Consider the following 9,612-nt stretch of genomic DNA (forward strand, 5'->3'; position numbering starts at 1 on the left):
TTTTTGAATCAATGTGGCACTTGTTTAGAGAGTGGATAAAGATATCAATTCTTTCTAGCCTGGAAGAACTTCCATGTAGTGTGAGTGACCGGATCATGACTATGAGGTTACCTCTGGTAAATGGTCGTTATACAACTTTTTTGAGTGTCTATGCACCCACTATAGATGCAACAGAAGATGAAAAGGTTGCTTTCTACCTTGCTTTGTGCAGTGTAGTTAGACGCATTCCCTTTGCTGATAAGATCTTCATTCTTGGAGATTTTAATGCTAGGGCGGGAAGAGATTTTGAAACCTGGGACTTGCTGGGTAAACAGGGAGTGAACAAGTGTAATAGCAATGGTCTGATGTTGTTGCAGTTTTGTTCAGAGATGGGTTTTAAAATCGGTAACACCGTGTTCCAGCAGAAGGACAAATATAAGACGACCTGAATGCATCCTGGTTCCAAAAAATGGCACGATAGACTATGTGTTAGTCAGAAAATGTGAGATGAGGGATATCTGCAGTGTTCGTGTCATGCTGAACCGACCATCAGTTGGTCCGTGCAAAGATTAAGTGTGTTGTGAAGCTCAAAGCGACTTAATGTTGCCCGTCTAAAGGACAATATTGTGTGAGAGAAACTAGTTAAGGAGATGGAAGAGATTGATTGTGAAAATACTTGGCCTACTTTTAAGGAATCTGTCTATGAGGTATGTGAGAGAGTATTAGGTTATTGTGAGCGTAAACATCAGGATTGGTTCAATGAGAATGATACTGAAATTCATGCTCTGCTTGATTCAAAAGCCAGGGCATTGCACGCTTATCTCGGAGGTGGTTTGACGGATGGTGAGCAAGATCGATTGAGGGACAAATTTAAGACAATCAAGCACGAGGTGCGTAAAATGCAAGACGAATGATGGAGGCAGAAAGCTTAGAAAATACAGCTCGCCTCGGATTCGAACAACACCAAGATATTATACAGCCTACTGCGCGCGGTTTACGGACCATCCAGATCACCTATCACTCCTCTGCTCTCGAAAGATGGTGGGGATCTTCTTCGAAACCCTACCGACATTCTTCATAGATGGAGGGAGCATTTCGATGACCTCCTGAACAGACCTTCTTACGTTGATCAGGAGTTTGTTAGGTCGATTCCTAGCAATCCGGTCAAGGATATCTTGGCAGAGGTTCCTTCTCTTCAGGAGGTTGAAACAGCTGTCCATAAGCTGAACAATGGAAAGTCTCCTGACCCGAATCGTTTGCATGCGGAGATCTTTAAACGTTCTAGACCCAAGATGATGCAACGCTTAGCAGAATTGTTGCAGACTGCTTGGCGAGATGAGTGTATTCCGCAGGATTGGCGGAATGCATTGATGGTAGTGCTATACAAGGGGATGGGTAGCAGAGATGAATATGGAAACTGTCGACGCATCTCTTAGCTGTCAGTAGTCGGTAAGGTGCTCTGTAGGATCATGCTAGACAGAATGCTGGAGCATATTGCTGATGATGTTTTGCCTGAGTCGCAGTGTTGTCCCAGAAGATGTCGAGGGACAGTGGATATGATTTTTACAGTCAGGCAACTGCAGGTGAAATGTATAGAACAGCAAAAGGGACTATATCAGGTGTTCATCGATTTAACTAAGGCCTTTGATACAGTCAATAGGGACGCTTTGTAGGAGATTTTGAAAAGGCTTGGCTGTCCTGACAAGTTTGTAACCATCTTAAAGCTCTTCCACGATGATATAAAGGCTGTGATCAACGTTGGGGGAAAGCTGGCTGATCCCATCTCAGTAGAAAATGGTGGTAAGCAGGGAGACATTCCAGCACCCAGACTCTTTGCGTTGTATTTCACCATGGTCTTTCGGATGGCATTTGGGGGGGGGTGCTCTGATGGTGTCTATATTCGTTACCGAAATACTGAGGGGTTGTTCAACATTAGGCGCTTCAATGCAACTACAAAGGTACTCACCAACACGATTCGTGACTTGCTCTATGCGGATGACTGTGATCTGGTGGCTCATACGGTGACTGATATGCAGCATCTTGTGGACGCTTTTGCGGTTGCCTGCCGCGCATTGGGCCTGACCATCAATCTGAAAAAAAAAACTGTCTTAATGTATCAGCCTGCTCCTGGCATGCGATACTATGAGCCATCAGTTTATATCTGTGGGTCAAGGATAGCGGTTGTCTCTAAGTTTGTATACTTGGGTAGCACACTGAGTATGTCCAGTGCTCTGGATGATGAGGTGTCGTTACGGATCAGCAGGGCAAGTGATGCCTTTGGAAAGTTGGACGGGCGTTTGTGGAGACATCATGGGCTCTTGCTGCCAACTAAGATAAAGTTTTATACCGCATGCGTTCTCTCTACTCTTCTCTATAGTTGTGAAACTTGGACAACATACAGGGAGCATTTGAGACGTCTCGAGCGGTTTCACCAGATGTGCCTACGGCGAATCGTAGGTGTGGGTTGGCAGATGTATGTCAGCGATGTATGAGGCTCACGTTATTAAGCATAGACTGAGATGGAGTGGACATGTGGTGAGGATGTTAGACAGTCGACTTCCCAAACAACTCCTTTATGGCGAGCTCGCTGAGGGAATACGTCTAGCTCAAAAGCCTAAATTAAGATTTAAGGATTGTTTAAGATCCACCTAAAAATGTGAGATTGATGAAAGAACCTGGGAGAGTCTTGCTTTGGATCGCGGAGGGCGGAGAAGGACCTTGCGGGGAGGTGTGGGAAAGTCTGAGGTGGATCGAACCCAGTATGAGCGGCTGAAGTGCGATATCCGGAAAGGGAGAGTGAAAGGAGCCGTGGATGAGAGGGGGAGCCAAATTGGTCTGGAGTGTGAGGTGTGCGGAAGAATATGTCTTAGCAGAGCTGCGCTGATGAGTCACCAGTCTACTCATCGGCGCGGCGGGCCACAAAGCAGTCTTGAGTTGCCAGAGTTAATCTGGGTCAACTGCGGGCGGATGTACAAAACGACAGGCTGTTTGAAACGGCATTTGCTCCTGCGTAGAAAAGAACAGCAAGAACGTGCTGCTAGTGGTGCACATGTCTGTACAATGTGTGCTAAGGAATGCCAGAGTTTAGCAGGGCTTAAAAGCCACATTCGTGCAGCCCATCACTGAATGTTTTCGTGTTTCTACATACCTTTTTTTCTTTCTTTTTTTGTGTTATATCGAGTGATGGCAATGTTCGAAAGCGAATTTGCTGCCATCATATATATATATATATATATATATATATATATATATATATATATTGTTCCATTTACTAAGCCATTTTCAGTTGAAGCTTTAAAAATGGCTGCAGACTATTGTTGTTTTTTCGTAATTCTTAATACGTTTATTTACATGATAAATGCAGCTATATTTAAATAACTACATGGACTTTATTTCAATTATTACGTTTTAGCAACATAAAATATTTTATTCATACATTGATCCATGTTCTCATTAAAATTGTGATTTCTTCGTTTTTTTTTTGTATACACACATATTACCAATGTGTTTAGTTCATGAACTCTACTAATATTTCTCTTCCTCACAATCACATAAATAGTAGGAATATTAAGTTAATGAAGGAGGTATAGTGCGTCTTTATTAAAAAAAAAACAAAAAACGCAAAAACAAAAAAACGTCGTCGAATGTTTTTATTTCTTTTCTTTTTTTCCTCCTCATTTTTCTTAAACGAGCTGCGATATATTTTGATTGTCATGATCACACGCGTGTCTGTGTGTAGTTTTATGATTTCTACTTTACTTTGATTAATTGACTTACATTTTGTATGCCGTATTACTAAAACAAACTACAACATTAAATCCTTTGCATGCTTATCGCCATTATGGTACTTTGACATTCCTTTTTTAATTTTGGTTTATATAAAGCGTTTAGTGAAAAATAATTTTTATACATACTTAAAGTTAAATTTAGTTATTTTCTGAGTCCACCAGGTAAGTAACACTTGACCAATATGTCTCTATGCATGTATGTATGTATGCATGGTAATACATACATAATACATACATACATACATACATAATAAATACATACATACACACATACATATGTATATTAACGTAAGTAAAAATTTTAAAATTGCAATTTATTATTCGAATACGAGATACAAAATTTGTTGTAAAAATGACCTTATTCTACAGGTTGAGGGTCAATCCTCGGTTTATGTAACGGAAAATACAATTGTAAATTACTTAAGACTACTATCAAGTCATGGCTGGCGGAAAAGACGATACTACCCTGATGATAAAATAAAGAGTTTCGTCCAAAAGATCCCTAATTCGACAAGATACACCTGAAGAAGGTCAGCGGTTTAATCGACCGAAGCGTTGTGAAAATTACACTCAAAATGAGAACAATAGTTCTAAGAATCCAAATAAGACAAATAACCAATCGTCATCTAACAAATCAGAAACATATCATTACAGATATAAACATATCATTACAGATATAAACATTTCTAAGCTTTCACAAAAAAAACACACTCGTCTATCTACAACCACTACCACTTTCTATCTGTGCCTTTAAGCACAAATTCTATGAACAATGCTTCTTTTCTAAAACTTCCTGTCTTTGGAACTTGATTCCGCTTGGCTGGTTCCCATTTGACTACAAGAATATGGTAGTTCTTGCTGAAACGCTTCGTTAAGTAATAAAATTTTACTCAATTTTCACCATTAACAACCATGACTACGACGTTGTCTCGACGACCGCCATTACACTCATTGCCTCTTCCACTCGTAACCTTTGGGCCTAACTTACTTGTAAAAAACTATATAGTCTGTGTTTATATTCTCAGTATTCACTTCAACAGGCTCAATGTATGATCAATATTAATAAAAAGTTTCGCATTTCTAGTCATGTAAACACAGTTAATAAAATATACGAGTTACATTTTTTATTAAAAAATGACTTTTTAATAAAAAATAAATGAACGCATGAAAATAAATAATTAAGTCAGAATAAAGAGCGAAAATCATCCAATTATGGATAAATTAATGCTTGATAATATGAAAAAAATGTCTGATAAATATTAACCAATGAAAACAAGGAAATCAGGATTGACGTTATAAGATGTCAGTCGCGTTTTTAAAGCGAATGTCATCCATTGCAACGCTAACTCTCTTCTGTGACGTGTAAAAGATTTTCTATGTGTTATGCAATTCTTCTAGAAGGAAAAGTCACGCGTTTGTGACATCATTTCGTTTTTTTAAATCATCAAGTGTGAACTACGACAAACTAACAAAAAATAAACAAACATAGTCTACAAAGATTAAGTAGTATAGTCATTCATAGATGAGATATCTAATATAATTAATTACGATTGAAAGACACTTGACATCCTGGTTTTGAATCACAGATATGATTACCAAGTACAACAACCCTAATGAGTTGACTCAAGCAGGACTGTATACGTCATATACACTCAGTTTTTGTAAATGATGCTTCATAATAAGCATAACACTTACACCGAAATGGGTTCTATAGGTTACCAGCAAACTAATGAAATAAGCGATATATTTCCTTTTACTCTCACTAGTTAATGCACTCCGATATTTGATTACGGTTGAAAGTGATCTAGCCCCCGGCGTTCGAATTTCAACCATACAAATGATTATTGAAATTACTAAAAAGCGGTATGGAGATACATGTGTACGTTCTCTTTACACAAATTAATCAGTATATATTACTGTCACGGTATATACATTCGCAAACGTACATATATATTAAACAGAATGTAAAATTATATATTATATAGTTTTGTTTTATCTATCAAGTGTATAAATAAATATACGTGTGGATATAGATATATGACATTATACTTATTTATCTCACAAAAAGTATATATATATATATATATATATATACATATATATATATATATATATATATATATATATATATATATATATATATATAAGCCTGAAGAGTCCTAGAGTGGATGAAACGCGGAATATTCAGTGTAGCTTTAGGTGTGTCAGAAATTTCGTGAAAATAGTGAATAATTCCACCCCATCTTTCCAAGCCTCTAACTCCTCGAAAAATGTAATTCAAGCCCTAATTCTTTTTCAATTAAAGGAGCAAGGACCAAGGTTTCATTAAAAAAAAAACAAAAAAACAACGTGTTTTTTTTTAAAAAAGGTTTTAAACTTCGGACTTTACGGGTAAATTTCTAAAAAACGGTACTTTTTTGTTGTTTTAAATTTGAATATATTATTTATTGACCCTTTCTCTTCAATTTGTGATATATAAGACTTTGGTACATGAATTAATTATTTACTTTTTAATAGAAATTTCAAAATGAGAGGCGTGAATTATTCGACCCCCTGTCTTTCCAAGCTTATAACTCCTCGAAAAATGTAATTCAAGCCCTAATTTTTTTTCAATTAAAGGAGCAACGACCAAGGTTCTATTTACAAAAAAAAGAAAAAAACAAATAACGTGGTTTAAAAAAAAGTTTTAAACTTCAAACTTTACAGGTAAAATTCTAAAAAACACTGCGTTTTTTTTGTTTTAAATTTGAATATATTATTTATTGACCTTTTCTCTTCAATTTGTGAGTAAATTAATTATTTACTTTTTGGTTAGTAAATTAATTATTTACTTTTTAATAGACACTTGAAAATGGGGGGGGGCGTGAATAAAAAAACGTTTGTCTAAAATATTATATTCGGTTTATTGGAAAGAACATAAAATTTCACATTGACCCTAAAAATATCGTAAAAATAGAATCAATAGAAAAATTTTGATAGATTTTTAAATTTTAAAAATTGAAAAATATTGTATTCGGAAAATTCATTACCGTTTAAAAAAAACCCAACGTATTTCTGTTACTTTTAAAACAACTTTAATAGTTTATTTTAGAAGTATAATCCATAAGGAAAATAAACAACCCACTTTTAATAGAGAAATTACGAGATTTTTATATTTTATTCGACGTTTCGTGTTAGGGGTGTCAAACATTCCTACAAAAATTCTGATACACCTAGTGTAGCTTAATCGCCATATATATTTTATAACTTACTAACTAGCTCTACCTACGTATTCAGCACTTTTGAAGTAGATACTTAAAGTTTACGCATAGATTTATACTTTTGTATATTAATTTTATGTGAGTAAATGAAGTAGTTATATTATATATATATGATTATTTAATAATAAATATGTTTCATTATATATTATTATTATTATTATTATTATTATTATTATTATTATTATTATTATACTATCGGATTCATCATTCAAATTTATTTCCCCTTTCATCCTTTTTTCTTCTTTTTTAAATTTTGAAACGTTTCTTATAAATTTCGTTCCAGCAATACAGAACGAAAAACTTCTGTGTATATATATATATATATATATATATATATATATATATATATATATATATATATATATATATATAAACACACGCACACCACTCGCATTTATATATATTTATATATATATATATATTATGTATAAACCTTAAAATTATAAGTAGTACAGCTTTCATTTAAATAATTCAAGCGGTTCTTCGTTTTTTTTATCAAAAGCGTGTCGTTTTATATAAACGCTTAATGAATATGAACCCGTTGTAAAAACTTGAAAGCGTTATCTGTGTGTGCGTATTGAAAGGAGTGTGTGCATTGGTTTTGAAAATATTCCAGTGAGAACTGTCTTGTTAATTATTTACTCTGATCTATAAGTTGATACATATATATATATATATATATATATATATATATATATATAGTGAGGGAAGAATATGTATATATACATTTATGTGTGCATGCGAACGAACGTTGAGACACGAATAAAATATATAAAAATGGCAAAGACAATGAATTTTGTTCAGAAATTAATTAAGAGGAACGGACAATGTTGATTAGGTGGTCTGTTGAATCGAATCAAATAAGTGCTAATTAGTGGCACGCACGGACAAACGCAGCCCAATCGTTAGAAAAACGCGATCGATGAACATTCCACAAGATCACATAAACTGGCAGTAAATAAACCCCCTAAATAAAGGGGAAAGGCCATATAAAATTTTCCTGTTTGCCTTTATGGCATATCAACTTTTTTCTGTGTTATTTAATGCAGACTCCACTTATTTTGATAACGTGGTGTTTGCTTTTATTAATTATCCCTGATTTCGTATTCATGTTTCCGAGTGCAGTTTTATATAATCTATTCCTAATGGAAACTTAGTATCCATCTGAATCGAAACTATTACTTATTATCTCCTCTTTTGTTGAGTAGTATAGTTTTGGTCTACTTGTTATGGAGTCATCCTACCAATCATTACCTCCTCGTTTTAGGCAATCCGTGTAGTATATGATTGTTCGTCTGATATGCTGTATTATACCTAAGGTAATCGGAAAGAATAAGCGACTCTCTACCAAACTTCTCTCTGAATATTTGGTCTTCAGAATTGAAATTTCACATATAGAATATTTAGCCGGCATAAATTGCTGCTAAATTGTCGAAAGTAAAACAAACGTATGAACGTTGGCAGGGTAAGTCGAATAAAACATTACCCCAGCTGTTATTTTTGTACATGCACAAAATTAAACATTCACAGCTAAAGTCGTTTAATTTTTAACCTTCGTACACCACTGTTGACAGCTTAGAAGGCAATGATGTTGGAGAGATAAATAACTACTCAGGTTGGAGCGCTAAACTTTCTGGTTTCAATTCTAACGGATGGTATCCAAGACATATTGTTTTAATAACAAGTTTTGAAATTATTACTATACATTGAATGATAGAAAATATGAAATTAGCTCTATAATTATAAAAAGAAATCTGTACGAATAATGATATAATGTTTATGCGTATTTTACTGCCGGGAAACGCCGGGCGGTCTGCTAGTGTATTCGAAAGTTGACTCCATTAATAATGCAATTAAAATAAATACACTTGAAAAGAGAATATTGTCACTTCCGGTCTGTATACAAGCAAACCAAAAACACGTTTTATTAAAGTGTTAAATCGTTTTTACTATTTTATATTACTATGTCATCAGCGTCTCTTTCTCTATTAGCTATTACGTTTAATAAACATTAATTAAAACATTTTTTTGTCTTATTTTCTAGGATAACGAGCTACTATTTGTGTGATTTCTCTTTGGATTATAATGTTCGTTAATGGTTATATTAATATTTTTTATCACCTTATCAATAGCGCGAACTGTGCACGTGCGTTGTGCATGAGAATGAACAAACGACGAAAGTTCCGCTCTCACTCCAAATCCCAGATGAATATTTTACTTAATGATCTGCAAGTATTGAATATAATGTTCGTTGATAAGTCAATTTATTAAATACAAGTAAGTGAGGTATGCAAGTAAAAGCTATTTAAGTTACATAGCTCTATACTGTGGGCACAAAGAAACTATGTAAACTAAATTGCAAAACACCGCAATTAAAGGGCAACACTGAAATTAATGTTCCTCTAATTCCTCGGAGGCACATTAAAATATTAAGGAAGAGTTGACTAAAAGTAGAGTGATATATAACGAGGGAAAGACATGGAAGGATGAATATTTCAATTAATAACGAATGACGACGAATTAGAAACATGAAATAGAATTTCTGTTTAAAACAGAACTAAATGAATATTTTAACATGTATATTT

At 34.4% G+C, this 9,612-nt stretch overlaps 1 pseudogene; it reads left to right on the forward strand.

Annotated features, from left to right (window-relative positions):
* The window catches only part of LOC145296170 (histone-lysine N-methyltransferase SETMAR pseudogene), a 33,748-nt pseudogene extending 24,499 nt beyond the window's left edge, over positions 1–9,249 (forward strand).
* The last annotated feature ends 363 nt before the right edge of the window (positions 9,250–9,612 follow it).

The sequence above is a fragment of the Euprymna scolopes genome, chromosome 16 (genome assembly GCF_053919585.1).
Source record: "Euprymna scolopes isolate OS-2025 chromosome 16, ASM5391958v1, whole genome shotgun sequence".
In the NCBI taxonomy this organism is placed as follows: domain Eukaryota; kingdom Metazoa; phylum Mollusca; class Cephalopoda; order Sepiida; family Sepiolidae; genus Euprymna; species Euprymna scolopes.